This window comes from Macaca nemestrina, chromosome 16 (genome assembly GCF_043159975.1).
Source record: "Macaca nemestrina isolate mMacNem1 chromosome 16, mMacNem.hap1, whole genome shotgun sequence".
NCBI classification, from domain to species: Eukaryota; Metazoa; Chordata; class Mammalia; order Primates; family Cercopithecidae; genus Macaca; species Macaca nemestrina.
The window spans coordinates 72,051,201-72,069,821 of record NC_092140.1 but is presented as its reverse complement, the minus strand read 5'-3'; the positions used below and the strand labels follow the sequence as shown (position 1 = coordinate 72,069,821).

The following is an 18,621-nucleotide window of genomic DNA, read 5'->3' as shown; positions in this document are numbered from 1 at the left end:
AACCAATAGTATACAATTATTGAGAAGGCATAAAGGGATACTATTTATAGGGAGGATTGGCTTTTAATAAGAGATGCCTTCTTTCGTCTTGCACTGTGGAAGTAGAGCTGCTTCCAATGCTTAAACCCTCTTCAGGTGCACACATAACCAGGTGAAGTGAAGAATGCAACATCTAAAACAGAGTCGATCAAATCCTCCTTTATTTTCTAATAAACATTGAACATTCATTCATCTACATATGATGAATGTAAGGAACCAAGCATCATGTTCAAGTTTAAGGAAAGAAGGAGAATAAACAATAATGCTTTCTGCTCACAGGTATTTATGTTTCTAATGGAATTTTTTAAAAAAGCCCCATCATTCTTCCTTGACATTTCATTGGTTTGAGTGATGTCATGCAACTTAATGTAGAGAAGTCACTGGCAGAAAAGAATGAGTTATGGACAACTGCCCCAGAAAAACAGAAGAGGCATAGCTTCCCTGAGAGTAGAGATTCCTACCAGACAGAAGTGTGAGGTTAAATTATCAGCGAAAAAAGGACATATCTGTTGGTGGTAATATGTATGTGAATAAATACATTTATACATATAATTATATATGAAAAACATATGTATTACGAATCGATTTAAAATGTTAAGATGGAAGTTACTTCTCTGAATGCACTGTAGTAAAAAATAAAATTCACCTATGTTTTAGAATAACAACCAACAATAAACATAAGCAATATGCCCAAATATATATAGTCATGAATACAAAACTAAAACCACCAAACCCTTCTTCTTGTCTCTTCTAGCGTTAGGCTCTCAATTAGTGGTAAATCCACCATATGCTTATTTCCTTCATTTGAGCTTAACTCCTATTGTGTCAAATTTATACAAACAAATTTAATTTTAAATTTACAGAACATATGTTGAGTTAAACTTGGAATCTCCCAGGAGTCCTACGATAAGATAAATATTCAAATTGGTAAAGTAAATTTTCACAACATAACCCCTACTTCTCCTTATTGCATATCCAACCATTTTTGTCCAAGCTGCAGTACGTAAAATACACATTGTATTATCCTAGCCCTGCCAATCACATTACTCTAATTAATATAGGAAAATCTAATGTGAATTGAACCTCAGCTAAAACTGTCACTCTACAAAGAGTTTCTCAAAGTATTTTATGAAGCTTCTGTGGTATAGAACTTCACAATATAAAATAAAATACTAAAATAAAGTCACTTCCTGGAGAAGTAGGCTTTCAGCCTCATTTGATGTATCATCCTTCTTTGAAAAAGGAGAGGAAAAGAAGTAATTATCTTGAATGAGTGAGCAGACTTCTATTTCAGGAGTGATATTGGTGACCTTAGCTTGCCTACGTTCTGAGCAAAAAATGAGCTAAGTGCTTCCTTGTGGGAAGGAGCTGGGAAAATAATAAGAAAAGGGCAAGTGAGGGTTGGGGCAGAGAGGAATAGGGGTGGAAGCAAAGAAAAAAGTCATATTTGGGGCTTGCTCAGGAAAATCTCCTTTAAAAATCAGAACATTCTTTCTGATGATAATGTATTTCCTTGAATATGGAAGCTGTTGCAGTTGCCAAGAGAATACACTTTTTATACTGTTGTTGAGAGAGCATAGAACGTATCTGTATAAGATCTTTTGATAGCAAGTCCAAGCTGCAGGCAAACTGGCTTGCTATTGAGTTTTATGGGACTGGAAGTTTCTGGGAGATGTGGATATTCTGAGAACCTCTGACAAATATCAATATGGTAATCATAGTGTGGACCCCTAGGGCTTTGGAATAAGGCATGTGTTTTTCAGGAGATAACTATTCTATGTTTGAAAAACATCTCCATGCTTGCTGTTGGGCCCTAACAAAAACCGAATCTTGATGATGAGCATTAAGGGACTGTGAGATCCAAACTGCCCATCATGAGTCTGGCATTATCTGATACTGCAAATCTAACAACACACAATTAAGCAAACAAACAAAAACAGACTAAGAGAGCACCAACATGTTCCCTCTAAAGGATAATCTATGTTTTCTATTAAGTATTTCTATTTCCCTTCATCTTGCCTGTTTGTGTGTGTTTTTCCTTTTTTATCTTATAAGAATAATAATGTTGGCTAGTGCTTCAGTGTAGGTTTTGGGTAGGACTGTAATTACACTGACATCAGCTAATTATAATTTGATAACTGATGGACAGGAAGAAGAGTGAGAAACAAGAGGGATGAGCTGTGCTAGATATTTTTATTTTGTATCTCAGATCCAGTCCCCAGTGTTTCCCACTACTTCTTTCCTCCTAAAAGTCATCCTCTATTTAAAGCTTCAAATCAGTTTCCTTAGCTTTTAGTCACTGAATGGGTTCAGAGCTCAGCAATAGCTGCATTCTCTGGGTTCAGAGCTGGAGTGGTAACAGATTTGCATGGCTGCTACTTCCTGAATGTTTCAGCATCCCATGTCACTTCTCTTAACCCTGCCTACATATGTGGAAAAGCCTCTTCCTTTAACTTTCTTTAATAACCTTTTGAGAGTACCATCTGTTTTCTGATCATCTCTAACAGATACAGCTGTTCTGATGCAGCTGTAATAAAATTGTTTGCTAAATAATTTTTAAAAATTCAAGAAGCTGTTCTTATGAATTACATCACATGAGCACTACACATCTCTGAACGTCATGATGTCTCCAAATCACGTCCTATTTCTGTCCCCTTGCTTCCCTCTCTAACCCTTGGCCAGCATTTCTCCACACTATACTTAAAGATTCTCTCCACACCGTTGAGCCCAGTGCTGCTGGAGTCACGGATGTGATGAATTTGTAGCTCAGGAATGGAGTGACAATATTTCTTAGGTATATGACATGACAATTTTAAAAAAGTAAAAACTTAATTTTTCAAGGTCGGAACAAAAGGATCCCAACATCAACTGTGTCTGTGCCAAAGTGGCCACATTCGAATGTCATGTACTATACTTAAATGTATTTCAGTATATTAATATCCAGGACTATGAATAGCTAGGCTAGCTTCTATTATACATACCATAAAATCAACAAAAGGAAGGTTGCAGACTTCAATTTTAGAATGTAAGTTTCTCATGGAGAGTGGAATGGCAAGAGGGTTTTGTCTGATGAGAATACATTTTCTTCGTGGATTCTCTGCTGGTGTGCAAAACCATCATATCACCTTTTTAGTCCTAGAAATGCTTTTATTTACTTTTCAATGTTTATTTGATCTGAACAGTTTGGAATTCGTAAGAATTTGGTCAAGTATACACAAGGAAAAACAAATTTAGAATCAGTGAATAAAAACAGCGAATATAAACTTTTTATGAAGCTGCAGATATAGGTTGAATCCGGATCAATTCTATTTTTGTAAAAGTTTATAACTATTTGTCAGTGTCTTTAAAACAAATATAAGTAAACCTTTGTTTTCCACATTTATTAAACTCTACACCTGTAGCTTTCAGGTGAACTTATAAGTTTTGTCTCTAAATGTGTGATCTATAGAAACATGACACAAATGTATGCTTTTTAAGCTGACAGCTGACTGGCTGAAAGTTACGGCTTGATGATATAGGATTTTTGCACCAGAGTTCTAAGTCCTAGCCTGATTTTTCTTTCTTCAAATATTTTCTATCCTTTAATATACAAGTCCAGCTTTGAGGCATAGAGTGATGATAACAACATTATAGGCATAACAACTTCATTGGAATCTTTTCGTTAGAGTGTTTGAGGCAAAGTTTTTTTTCATAGATACCATTAAAATCAATTCATGTTTCTGTGTAAGGTTGAAAGTGGCCTTTGAATTGACTACAAATAACACTGAAATGGAAAGTTGATCTCAATCCATCTTTTTAAACATAACGTTTTTTATGCTGTCTTTGATCTCTTTTTTATCTTATTTTTTTAGAGTTCTGCATTTGTAAACCATTTTCCTTGGTGCTTGATTTGACACTTTCATAAAACCTAAAAAAAAACTGCTACAATAGAGAAATAATTGCCAGAAACTTTTTTTTCTTCAATGTTGCCATGTTGTGCCCCCTTCAATAATCCAAACTCACCCTTGTTCGTAACATCTCTCACTCTCTCTCTCTCTCTCCCCATCTCTCTCTGTTTCTTTCTCTATCTTAGTCACTCTTGTTCTCACTCCATCACTTCAGTAAAATTTGACTTCTATGGGGAACAAAGTAAAAATGTCATCATGATTGAGTCTTACGGAAAAATGAGAAACATACTTATTACCGAGATTAATCCCCTCTTGGTAGTGTTCCAGTTAAATTTAGAGCAAATGAGTAAACCAATATTCATTAAAATTCAATACATGCATGAGGCGAGTTGACTAAGAACTATTAATAAACATTTCTTTCTATCACAACGGTTTGAGTTTGAGGGCTAGTACTGTAGCATTAATTGTTAATTTTTCTTAGGATTCATGCTGACATTTGGAGGAATTTTCACCTGATTGATACTTTTGTAAATGTTGACACATCATATAGGAATCCTTCAATAAAATTATATATTGATGTATACAATTATATTGTAGATATATTAATCATAACATCATGTATGCATAATAATGTGTTCATTTTATATAAATGAGTTGTCAATCACACACATGATTTTATCTCTTGTGATTTCACAGATAAAATTTTGTTTAATTTTTAATAATATTAACCACAAGCAATATGGTAATCATAGTGTGGTGGTTACCAGGAGTGTGAATTTTAACAGCTGGTAATTATCTGAACTCAATAGAGCCTTACTTCTCTTATTTATCAAAAGGGAATAATGATTCTGATTGTATGGGTTTAGGATTATATTTAAATATTAGATTGGTGCAAAATAAATTGCAGTTTTTGTCCTTAAAAGTAATGTCAAAAACCACAATTGCTTTTGCACCAAACTAATACATGATATATGTAGTCAATTTATGCAAAATTCCTTACACATAGTAACCGCAAACCAAATGGCAGTAGTCATGATGGTGGTGGCAGGAGTAGCTTTTGTTTAATTTGTTCTTTTTGCCTTTTCAGCTGTTCCCAAGTGTCATTTAGACATGAAGGAGGCCTACAGTAAAATAAGTATGCTGAATGTTCTGAAATATTTTTCTTACTGCTGTTCTAAAAAAATCACCACAAACTTAGTGGCTTGAAACCACAACACTTTAGCATCTTAGATCTCTGGGTGTTAGCAATCCAAAATGAATCTGACTGGACTCAAATCAAGGTGTTGCCGGGATTGTGTTCCTTTTTAGGATGCCTACGCAGGGAATCTGCTTCTTTGCCTTTTCCAGCTTCTCAAGGCTGCCTACATTCCCTGGCTCCTGTCGCCTTCCTCCATCTTCAAGGCCAACAGACTTGTAACTCTCTGTGCTTTACTTTATAGTCATATCTTCCTGTGACACTCCCTTCTGCTTACCTCTACCACTTTTAAGGGCTCTTGTGATTTTACTGAAGACACCCTCAATGATCCAGGAGAATCTTCTGATCTCAGGATCTGTAACTTAGTCACATCTGAAAATTCACTTTGCTTTGTGACATATTCACGGGTTTTGGGAATTAAGACATGGGCATTGTTGAAGGATAATTCTGCCTAGCTCAAGAGACATCCATCTTTCAAAATAGACCTTATACTCTCTTCTGGTTAATAAGTTAGCTCTCTTCACTAATGAACTTCGTAAATTAAAAATATGTAAATAACTGGCACATATAATTTAAAGAATTATAACAAAATGAAAACATCTACCACTCTGATTAAGAAACACATTATAAGTATATTTAAAGCTTACTGTGTAGTCCTAACTAATCCAATTTTGCTTTGTTACTCACACCTAGAAGCAATTAGCATGCCAAATTTATCAATATAAACATTATTTTTATTTTTTCTAGTATACACACACACAAAAATATATAAAAGATATATTTTATTTGTTTTTTCCTATCTTTGAGCTTATATAAATTTGTTTTTGAGTAATATGATTTTCAACATTCATCTATATTGATACAATATAGCTGTATTTTATTTAATGGTAGCATAATATTTTTGTTGGAATACATTGTAATTTATCTTTTCTAATATTGATGAGCATTTATTTATTCCCTTGTTATGATCTACAATATCATGTCAAGCTTATGAACATCTCCTGGTATTCATGAGTGAATATTCCTCAGAGAAGATGTCTAGTATTAGAATTGGTTAATGGAAATATGACATTGCTTAGCATCCTTTTCAACATTTGGTTTTGTCAGACATCTTAACTTCTGAAATGTTCTGGATATTAATCTGCACTGGGATTTTAATTTATAGTTATTTTTATATAATGATATGGTACACTGAATGCTTCTTGCTTCTGCAGTTTTTATTTCCTTTGAAATATCTGTTTATGGATTTTGCCTATTGTACATACTTTTCTTATTTATTCAAAAATTATTTATAAATTCTGGATACTAATATTTTATCAGTTACAAGCGTTTTAAATACATGTTATTAATCTGAAACTATCTTTTTATTCTCTTCCCTAATAAAGGATCATAAAGTCATTTCCTTGTATTTTAAATTTCTGCCTTTAAAATTTAATCTTTGCTTATTGCTGGAAGCTCACAAAGGCAGGACAGACACTACAAAATATCTTATTCTTAGTCAACAGAGAAATCTTAGGATTTCAAGGCTTCCCTACTAATTTGATTTGTAGGAGGTGAAATTGAAGATTTCTGATTGGAAGTGAATATAGATATTTTACTTTCATTTTTTCACAGCTTAATATACAGAATGCCATGCTACAAAGTGTTGAGTCAAGTGACCTGAGTTAGTGACACACTCTGCAAAATCGGTCAATGGAGTCATTAGCACAAAGATTATGATGTCCTATAAATGGATCAGTTCACCAATGTAAATTTGTAAGGAGGCTGAGAAGAAACATCCAAAGAGAGACAAAAGAGACGAGTCAAAAAAGCCTAACATTGAGGAAGTTAAGGAAATTTTTATTTCAAGAAGGAGGTTATAGTTTACAACATCAAATACTCCCTGAAGAATAGAAATATTCTTTTGACATAGCAAAAATAAAAAAAAAATCAGTAAAAATTTTGCTAAGAGCTCGCTCAGTGGATGAATAAGGAATAGAATTTGTAATACAGTGATCTAAGCAGCAAATGGAAAAAGAGGAAGCAGATGCAGGGATTTTGGATTTTTTTTTTTTTTTTTTTTTTTTTTTTTTTTTTTTGCAAGCTCGGTAATACCAGGGAATAGAGATAGAGAGAAAACTGGAGAGGCTTGAAGTTTAAGAACAAATGGGAGAAGCCTGAGGATTTTTCAAAAGTGCAAGTAGAAAAAGAGAGAAAGACTAGAAAAAATAAAATATGGTCTAATAATTGAAATGAAATTCCTGAAGTAGCATTTATAGGATTCAGAGAACAGGTAGAGGAATTAGCCCCAATCAGGATGATATATTTGTTATCATAATGAGAGAAAGAAATTAGTTATAATACACTGTCACTTTTGTAGATGGGATGTCAGGAATTTAAAGGAGTTCTTATCTGAGTACTTTCATATTTCTGTGAGGTAGGAGACAAGATTTTCAGCTAAGAATGAGTGGGAAGGTAATAGAGTAGGATGGTTGAGATAAGAAATGGTTTGATTAGGTATTATGGAAAACTGAGAAAAATCTTATCAGAACTGAGAAGAATTGATGAGCAGTGTAAATGACTCCATTGTGGTCAGAGAACATTACATGGTGGAGGCAATTTTCTGAGGGTTTTGTGATTTTTCTCCAGTCAGATTCAACTGCCTAGGTTTAAGAACAAAGACATCAGTCAGTTGGATTGCTCTAGCTTAGGGTTTGCTAGCTGGGTTCAAAGAAGTAGATAATTGAATTGAAAATTTTCGCAAAGACTTAGTTGAAAAAATTGAGAAGCTTTGTAGGCTCAAGAGGAAGAGAGTGAAGCTTAGGTAGAAAGAAGACCTTACATATAGTTGATTGTATATCAAAGGAGTGAATCCAAATTAGCCTGATGAAATAAAACGCAAACTTTTTGCATGCACTTAGCCATCTTTATGTACTTCAAGGAAGCACTAGAAGATTAGGAAGTCCTAAAGATACAGATATAACTTTCCTGTCTATTTGTGTGATGTTCTTATCATGCTCTTTCTAAAGTCATTCTGATGGAAGAGTATTTTGTCCACATTTAGAAAAAGCATCAAGAGACAGTTTCTAAACTCTTAGCTTCTTTTCCCTTGGATCACTAATTAATGTGATATTGTTTCCCGAGGTCTTTCTTTCACAGGTTTCTTATGTGACATTTTTAATATGGTGTTTTCAAGCTCATGTAACTAAGGATAAACATTAAGGGATAATATATCTTTTTAGAAAATCATTTACCCCTTTGATCCACAAACTCTTATAAGTTTAAATCAGATGAATGTCACTGTTTACATTTCTTAGTGAGATCAAATATATGCATCACATTTTGGTCATTTATTCTGATCCAATACATTTTCTGCTTTTTTCTAAAGCCCTTCCCTTGTTGAATTTTAGTTTATTAATATAGTGATTAAGAACTCACTAGAAGACACAGGTAAGTGTTGGAGACTTTACAAAAAAATTGTTAAGTTGGCTTGCATAACACTGCAAAGTTTGTTAAAACAGAATGCAGGTCATTGCACTGCTGGCAAACTTGGGAAGCAAGAGCAGAGGATTTCACCAATATTGCCCTTCAAAGTCCTTATCTAGGTGATCATAAGTATTCCTCAGGCGCATGCTCCTGCTGTTATACATCAAACACCTTCAGACTATGGCCCATCATTCTGACTATTGCGATTATTATTGTATAAGAATGAAAGCAATTCTGGTCTTATTTTCATGTTCTTGCCCAGATTCCACTCTATCCATATAAACACAGACATGTAATGAAACTGTATAATCACGTGGGGTTAAAAATACTCTCTTGTTCAATTTTGCATCTTCATCTTTGCTATTGATTATAAAATATTGAGTATTTTTATCCTGAGACATTCTGTTCTTAGCATACTGGTCACAGAAGGTTATCTTTAAAATCCCCTCTAAATCTCCCAAATTAATGTTCTGTGTAGTGAGCACCTGCCAGCTTTGATACAGTTATGGGATTAGACATTTTTGAATGATTTTTTGACTCTGAAAGTTGTTTGCGTGCTGTTATCAATTCTGGCTGTATTTCAGCTCCAGCATCTTCAATTTCATAAAGGATTTGCTGTGAACCCAATAAATGTTTTCATGTAATTTTATAATTATCATACTTAGAAACTGCCTTTATTAGAGCTTGGCACTTTCTTGCATATAACACTGCTGCTCCTGTAATTGACTGTAACCAAGGCAGTAATAATCCACGATATTTCCTTGAAGGTGAGCTTGGCAACAGAGAGGCTCTTTATTGTAGCTTTTTGTCTTTGATAAACCTTTAAGATAAATAAAAGCTTATTTAAATTATGGATATCGAATTAAATGCCATAATGAGACAAAGTTAATTCACCATCCATAAATTGTAACATGCTATGACAATTCCACTAAAGAGGGAACTAAAGCTGATCAGAGAGAAAACATTAAGAAATAGACACTAAGTCAATGACAACAATACCTTGTACATATCTCAAATAATCTGAATATCTTATTTTCATAGAGTTTTTAATCAAGAAGATCTGGCTCATTTTGTAATATAGAAGAATCGTTCACCTGAAGACAAATATTCTCAGAATCAATCCATATAATATTTTCCCAATGAACATTGAATAAATTAAAACAAATATATACTTTATGTTATAAGCAAAGAAGCATATATACCTACTTGAAAAGTGTTAAGTAAACTTAGGTGTAAATCAAGAAATTCAAATTACAACATTATTGTTGTTTGAGCATTTTATTTCTTATAAAACTAAAAAAAGACTTTTTTTTTCACTTTAAGTTCTAGGATACATGTACTGAAGGTGCAGGTTTATTACATAGGTATACATGTGCCATGATGGTTTGCTGCACCCATTAACCAATCATCTAGGTTTTAAGCCTTGCAAGCATTATTTGTCTTAATGTTCTCCCTCCCTTTGCCCCCAGCCCCACGACAGGCCCCAGTGTGTGATGTTCCCCTCCCTGTGTCTATGTGTTCTTATTGTTTAACTCCCACTTATGAGTGAGAATATGCAGTACTTGGTTTTCTGTTCCTGTGTTAGTTGACTGAAGATGATGGTTTCCAGCTTCATCCATGTCCTTGCAAAGGACATTAACTCATTCTTTTTTTATTGTTGTGTAGTATTCCATGGTGTATATATGCCACAGTTTTTTTTATCCAGCCTATCAGTGATGGGCATTTGGGTTGGTTCCAAGTCTTTGCTATGGTGAATAATGCTGCAACAAACATACATGTGCATGTGTCTTTATATTAGAATTATTTATAATCCTTTGGGTATATACCCAGTAATGGGATTCCTGGGTCAAATGGTGTTTCTGGTTCTAGATCCTGGAGGAATTGCCACTCTCTCTTCCACAATGGTTGAACTAATTTACACTCCCACCAACAGTGTAAAAATGTTCATATTTCTTCACATTCTTGCCAGCATCTGTTGTTTCCAGACTTTTTAATGATCACCGTTCTAACTGGCATGAGATAGTATCTCATTGTGGTTTTGATTTGCATTTCTCTAATGACAGTGACGATGAGCTTTTTTTCAAGTTTTTTGGCCACATAAATGTCTTCTTTTGAGAAGTGCCTGTTCATATCCTTTGCCCACTTTTTGATGGGGTTGTTTGTTTTTTTCTTGTAAATTTGTTTAAGTTCCTTGTAGATTCTGGATATTAGACCTTTGTCAGATGGAGAGATTGCAAAACTTTTCTCCCATTCTGTAGGTTGCCTGTTCACTCTGATGATAGTTTCTTTTGCTGAGAAGCTCTTTAGTTTAATTTGATCCCATTTGTCAATTTTGGTCTTTGTTGCAATTGCTTTTGGTGTTTTAGTTATGAAGTCTTTGTCCATGCCTATGTCCTAAATGTTGTTGCCTAGGTTTTCTTCTACAGTTTTTATGGTTTTAGGTTTTATGTTTAAGTCTTTAATCCATCTTGAGTTAATTTTGTATAAGGTATAAGGAAGGGGTCCAGTTTCTGTTTTCTGCACATAGCCAGCCAGTTTTTCCAGCACCATTGATTAAATATGGAATCCTTTCCCCATTGCTTGTTTTTGTCAGGCTTGTCGAATATCAGATGGTTGTAGATGTGTGGTGTTATTTCTGAGGCCTCTGTTCTGTTGGTCTACATATCTGTTTTGGTACCAGTACCATTCCAGGGACCTCCCTCCCCCAGCCAAGGGAAATCATGAGGGACTGTGCTATCCAGTCCAGATACTATGCTTCTCCCATGGTTTTTGCAATCCACAGACCAGGAGATTACCTTGTGTGCTGACACCATCTATACATATTTCATACTCATTTTTCAGAGCAGACGGCAACATCAGACAGAAGGTGTTAATTGCCTATCTCACATTTCCATTAAACTTAGTGGGACTAATTTCCTCCAATTTGCCTTTTGCAAGGTTCCTGTCACCTTTAACTTATAGCAAAAAGTTTGTTTTTTCAATTAGGAATACTGAATTCTCCTTCTCAAAACTGTCATCTGCAATTGAAATTAATATTTATCCAGCAGTTCAATAAGTGATTAGAATTTAATAATAAATAATGTCTTTGCCTTAAGTAAGTTATTTTGAAGAAAAATGACTAAGATAAGTAAGTAAACTGGTGATTGTGATGTGACTGTGATTGAGAAGTATGATTGGGGTGGTGGGAATAGATAATATGATGCTATGAGTGCATAAGGGATATATTTTTAACACAAGGTTAGTAAAAGTCAGGGGAAGGTTACTAAAGATGTGAGGCCTTCACTACATTTTGTAGTAAGAGGCCAGGAAATGAGGGCCATCCGGACTAACAAAACATGTAAAAGATGTAAAGGCCAGTAAGATTAGAGCACATTTGTGCAACAGGGTAGTTAGTAGATAGCTGTACCTTTCATTGTGATAGGAATTAATACATTGTACTAGTACATTTACTTAAAATCAATAAGCTTGAAAATACTTAAAATGGGGACTCATTGAGCCTCAAATCCCATAATGCTACATTCGAACTAAGGAAAAGAATAGCAGAAAAGTTATACCTATCACCAACTGAAATATTTAAATTAATCAAATCTATATGTGTTATTACTCTCCACTCACATTAACTTATTTTCTGTCCTCTATGAAATAGCCAGCTCAATCTTATACTCATTTCCCTCTTGCTGTTCCTTTCCAATATCTACCTAGTAAACAATTGCCACTTCTTTTTGAAGATGCATATATAATATATTTTCTAGACTCTATCTCATTTTTTAGCTTTTAACTCTCAGAGATGAGTGCTTTGTTTATTCTCTTTCTCCATGTCTTTTTCCCTTACCAAGTATAAAAGGATAGGATTTATAATCATGCTGCTGTCACATAGGCATTAAGCTAGGCACTGAGGGTACAGAGTAGAATATTTTGAAAAACTTTACTTTTTTACACCTCCAAACATGAGGTATAAAGTGAGGAATATATTCAAATCACTGAAGGAGCCTTAAGAAAGTCTATTAAAATTTTTTTAATTTTTATTTTGAGCTTTAAAAATTCTTATGCTTGGAGTTCCCTGCTTATAAAAGCCTGTTAAGCTAATGAGGTGGGAATTTGAAAAAATAATCCAAATTATGTTCATGTACACTCATTTATTTAAGACTGTTCCACACTTTTAGAGCCACGGTTTCTGCATTGCACATGTATTTGTGGAGCCATGCTCAAAGGGTCATAAACTTAGATGGTAAATAATAGGTAGAAATGACAATTTGGAGTAAACATTTAAAGGTCACAATCTAACATTTATTTTTGGATTAGCATGTAGTAAGAAGTCACTGGAAGTCTGTGAAGAAAGAGGTAACTTGAATCACCAATTTCAATATGGTTGTAAAATATGATAAGCAAAGGGAAGCTGAACCTTTGAAAACTTAAAAGACAGAGACAACGATAACCCTCAACTAGCAAAAAAAAAAAAATCTATCAATTAAAGAGCTATAAATATCATAGCAGGTGTATGAAAACAGCATGAGATAATACCTAAATTCCAAAAAGTTTTCAATTTTAATCCCAGGACTTTCATTTATATGAGGTGTTACTATGTACAACTTAGGTTAATACTATGAGCTTGCTTTCTAATATATAAAACATATTCAGTATATTGCATAGTTAATATTACTATGAGGTCACGTATATTCAAGAAATGGGGGGAGCTTTATTATTATTTTGTTTTCGGTATTGTTAGTAATAATAATAATGGGACCTACTAAGAACTATGGAAAATATAAAAGTCATGAACTTTGTGCATTATTTTACACTTAAAGTCTACTGTAAAGACAACACAAATAAAACATCCAACCCCAATTAAAAATATGTGCCAATAAGTGACGTCGTAATGGTTCCTACTTGCACATAGGCCATATCTTATACATTGATTTTTCTCTATTAACTGTAGCAATCTGAAAAGGGAGCATTTCCTCCATTCTACAGGGTAGAAAATTGAAATTCAGTGCGATAAAGCATTGTGCATAAGGCCACACAACTATGCTGGGAGTCTAGGATTTGAACAGAGACCATCTGCCTTCACAGCCCACTCCTTTCCATTATAATGCATGACTAAAATAATGATTTTGTTGAAATATTACTCTTTAATGTCTTCTCTATTCTCACCTAAGTTAAAGTTCTATTTCCTTTTACATTTGCTATAGCAAAACACTTTTAAATGATTCCACATCTTCAATTTTCTCTTCATTCAGTTCTTTCTGCACCTATTTGAGTAACTATTAAATGCCTGGCACTGCCATAGGCACTGGAAATACATAAATTAATTTGTTCCTGCAGTCTTATAATAGAGGAGTCATTTGACTATCAGTGACAGATAGGGACAAATATTTGGATATGAGAGGGTGATAAGTTTGATAAATAAGAATTTAACAGGTTAAGGGGATTGAAAGTTATAAAAGAGTTATAACGGGTTGTGTAGTTACACTAAAGTTTGGTAGTAATAGAGCAGTGTGACCAAAGCACTATTTTAGAGAGAGAGACAGGTGATAATGATGGAGAGATAGTAGAGACTAGACAGAAGGCCTTAAAGACCAGAATGAGAATTACGGCTTTTTCTCTAAGTGAGACAAGAAACTAGTACAAAGTAATAATTAGAAAAGTGACATGATCTGGCCTCTGTTTTAGCAAAGTCACCGTGTCTCTTCTGTTCTCATTCAAAACACAGCTGATTATGTTTTCAAGGCAGAGCATCAATCTGACTACTTGCTCGCTTGTAAGCCCATAGTGTCTCATCCTCACATCCCCAAAGGCTTTAGTTTCTATTTAGAAGTAGCAACGGTGGTGGTGGTAGTAGTTGTAGTAGTAGATGTATTACATCATTGTAATAACAGTCTCTTCATGAGTACTAACCCTATGGTTCTCTCGATTTATAGAATACTCATTCTTTCATAAATTTTTTTCTTCTAAAGAATCTTTATTTCTAATGGAATATCCATTTACATCTCAACAGATAATTGATGTTCCAGAAAATAGTTTTGAAAATTATATTCTACAGAATTGATATAAAATTCTCTAGTGTACAAGTCACATTTTAAAAATTTATTCATGCCACATTTTTTCTCTTTGTGAATGGTCTTTTTTTAAACTCAGTTTCCATAACTAAATTATATCAGTTATTCAAGACTTGTTCAAATCTTACTCTCTCTTGAAAGTCTTTCTTGATTTTACTTTATGAAAAGAATCACTTTCTCTTGTGATCTTCTATTGATGTTGATTCATATCTTTCTTACAGCACTTATATATTATATTCTGTTCTACTCTATGTATGCATTAACCATTTCTTATTTCTAGTGCAAGGATCTGTGTGGGAATTATCTGTGCCTAATTTATCTTTATGTCTAACATAGTGTCTTAAACACAGTAGAAAATAAAGGACTATGTCAACAGTTTATTCTTAATTTGGCCATATCTATTCTGATTACATGTATCATTTATTTCTATGATTCAGTTATAACATCTTTTAAGTAACAACACATTTTTATCCCTTTAATATGACCCCCGATGTGTCTCAGGCAGACTTCTGTAACATTTTCCTTCAGGTCTTCAAGTTTATTGACTGAATGGTTGATTAACCCCACAGGTTGGAGAAATTTGCCATTGGGTTAAAAGATTTAAATCATCCCTAGAGCTCAGTTCTGAAAAAACAGATTTCTTAGTTTCATAGTGTTTGTGAAATGTCATGTGCACTGACTACAGAAAGAGAGATAGTGAGGCCAGGCTCAAGGCCATTCTCCAGTGGCTCTCTAAAAAGCTGAGAGTCTGCAATTGGAGTCAGAAACTTTAATCTCTGCTATCACAGTTTTTATTGCTCTGGCATGTTTGGATACACTCCAGAGGGAACTGTCATCCTATCTTGCTTATTCCACAGGTGGCAAATAGGCTTGTAGAGGATGTTGAAGTAAGAGGAAGAGATGAAATATAATCTCCATTTCATTTAGTCTTAGGAGATTGTCTGAAGTATGAAGGTGTAATATCCTGGTAACCAATTATGAAAATATAAGTGAGTTGAAAAAAACAATTAATTATAGCATATAAACATATTTTAGCTTTGATATTTTTAAGTGTTACTTATACAAATTAGTACTGTGTACCAAATAAGCTAGATAGAAATCTAAAATCAAAGTAATATGTTTTCATAAAACTCTACATTTAATAATTTAATAAATACCCTACATTTCATTAATGAAGATTCTGCCAAGTAGCTAATAAATATTAGATAAATGACATGGAAAATGCCAATGCATGGCTTAGACAGACTAAGGACAAATCATTTTAAGTTCAAATATTATTTTGCTTTTTAAATTATATATTTTTATAATCTTACTATTTGCTCATCAATTGCTATACATCTATGCTTGGCACTTTAATACTTGTCTGCTGCGTAAAACCCTGAGACTTGTTTGAGATTCAGCCAAATAAACACTAAATAATTCACTCTCAGGCTTCCTGCAGCTTGGAAGAAGTAAAAAACTAGAACAAGAGACTAACAGACATAAATTAAGGAGAAAATGAGAAATTCAAGTTTCACTCTAGAGCGCAGGTATAAGAGCACAGATAAAATAAGAAATGTATTCAAAGCCATACAGAACAAGGAGAGAAGGATGAAATTTTTGTTCAAGTAGTAAAATAATAACATATTTTAATAATGTTAGTCTGCGAAAATATTATTAGTGACAAGTTTTCTCTTAAAATCACTTGAGCTTCCAAGTCCAGGAAGACAAAAGTAAGAGTTTTGTGCAATATAAGAACCATAACTCTGTTATTTAAAAATATAATGCAAATGTCTTAATGATCTGTGAATCAGGAAGAAAAGAGAGAAGGTATTTAATTTGATAGAAGTAAGATTAGCAAGAAATAATTTTGCTGGCGTTACACTGGGAAGTGATTGGCTGGGACATAAGCCAGAAAGTAACTGGAATCTTAAAACACCTTTTTTTTTTTTCTTTTTCTTCTTTTTTTTTTTCTTCTTTTTTTTTTTTCTTTTTCTTCTTTTTTTTTTTCTTTTTCTTCTTTTTTTTTCTTTTTAAGAGATGAAGGCAAGTTTGTAAATCTCCTTGAATAATTAACGTTGGGCTTCTTTATCTGATCTGTGATGATGCTTCATCTTGAACTTATTTATGCTAATCAGATAAAGTCTTTTTAATTTAGTTTTCTGATATCTTGCTATTTATAATTCATTAAACTATTGCTTTGTAAATATTAACTTTTTTGAAAACTGTAGAAAATAGGAATAATTCTTCTCTCATAATAAAACTCATTGACTGCTGTTTTTATTCTTATTCATACTGATGCCTTTCATTTTTGGAAAAAAGCAAGCTAAATAAATATATAAATAAAGTACCAGTGTGTCTTGGGATAAAATTGGAAGAATAAAAGGTAACTGAGTGCCCCATCTTTGCTTGTATCTTGAATGAAATGGAAATTTCTCACATTTATCATTGTAATTTAGGGTACTAAATGATACTTTGGTATGTCCAATGGAAACTTTTAATAATATAGCTTTTCTTTTAAATATTATGGTTCAGAATTTTGTGTCTGCTTCTAGAAAGATAGGATAACATCCATCTGCCCTCCTCTCGTTATGGTTTATACTCCTAATTTAAAAGGAAACAAAAATAAAAAAGGAAAAGGGAAATTTTTTTTGTATTTTTCTAAATCTGAAAGTATTCAATAACAGTTATTTCTTTTAATTTTGAAACACATTTTCAAATTAAAATTATAAATAAGGGAGCATGAGGCAGAGCAAGATGGGTAAATAGAAGCATTCACCAATCATTCTTCCAACAGAAACATCAGATTTAACAACTGTCCACACAAAAACGCATCTTCACAAGAACCACAAATCAGGTGAGCAACCACAATACCTGGTTTTATCTTCATATCACAGAAAGAGGCATTGAAGACATTAGTAAAGATAGCGTAAAATTACCAATGCCACCTTTTCCCCATCTCCTGGTAGTGGCCTCATGGTGTGGAGAGAGGATCTGTGTACTTGGTGAGGGAGAATGCAGTGATTGTAAGAGTTCACATTGGAACTCAGTGCTGCTGTGTCACAGTGGAAACAAACAGAGGGCAGAATTCAGCCTGCATGCATGGAAGGAGCATTTACACCAGCCCTCGCCACAGGGGAATCACCCACTCCAACAGTCAGAATCTGAGTTCTGGCAAGCCCTGCTACCACAGGCTAAAGTGCTGTGGGGTTCTAAATAAACTTGAAAGGCAGTCTAGGCCACAAGGACTGCAATCCCTGGGCACATCCTGGTGCTGTGCTGGGCTTGAAGCAAAATTGGGAGCATGTGATCTAGTGAGGCACCAACCCCAGTGAAACTGGGGGCATATGACCTAGTGAGACACCAGCTGGAGCAGCCAAGGGAGTACCTGCCTTACCCCTCACCCAACACCAAGAACCACAGCTTGCAGCTCCAGTAAAGACTCCTTCTCTTCGCTTGAGAGGAGAGAAAAGAGGATTTTGTGTTGTGACTTGGATATCAATTCAGCCACAGTAGGATAGGGTACCACACAGAAGTTCTGAATCCTCCATTCTATGCCCTAACTCCTTGATGACACCTGTAGACACATCCTGGGCCAGAAGGGAACTCACTGCCTTGAAGGGAAGGACCCAGTCCTGGCAGGATTTAGCTCCTGCTAACTGAAGAGCCCTTGGGCCTTGAATAAACAGCAGCAATACCCAGGCAGTACTTGCTGTGAGTCTTGGGTGAAAGTCAGAGATGTGGTGGCTTCAGGTGTGATCCAGCACATTTCCAGCGCTGGTGGCTACAAAGACAGATTTCTTTAGTTTTAGAAAAGTTGAAGGAAGAGTAAAGGAGACTTTGTCTTGGAGCTTAGGTACCAGGTCAATCACAGTGAGGTAGAGTACTGAACTGGCCCTCAGGATCCCTGATTCTAGGCCTTGTCTCTTGGACAGCATTTCTGGACCTACCTTGGGCCAGAGGGAAGACCACTGCCCTAAAGAGAGAGTCCCAGGCCTCA

At 34.4% G+C, this 18,621-nt stretch overlaps 1 long non-coding RNA gene across 4 annotated transcripts in view; it reads right to left on the bottom strand.

Moving 5' to 3' along the window:
* The window catches only part of LOC105485594 (uncharacterized), a 41,850-nt gene extending 24,198 nt beyond the window's left edge, over nucleotides 1-17,652 (bottom strand). The window contains exons 1-4 of one of the 4 annotated variants that reach the window (XR_011615161.1): nucleotides 17,496-17,651; nucleotides 9,248-9,406; nucleotides 4,042-4,153; nucleotides 3,021-3,139 (exon numbers count right to left, since the gene is read on the bottom strand). This is a non-coding gene — a long non-coding RNA (uncharacterized lncRNA). Of the gene's footprint in view, nucleotides 1-3,020; nucleotides 3,140-4,041; nucleotides 4,154-9,247; nucleotides 9,407-17,495 lie in introns of all 4 variants that reach the window. The other 3 variants (XR_011615160.1, XR_011615162.1, XR_011615159.1) reach the window with 3 other exon arrangements.
* Nucleotides 17,653-18,621: the final 969 nt, after the last annotated feature.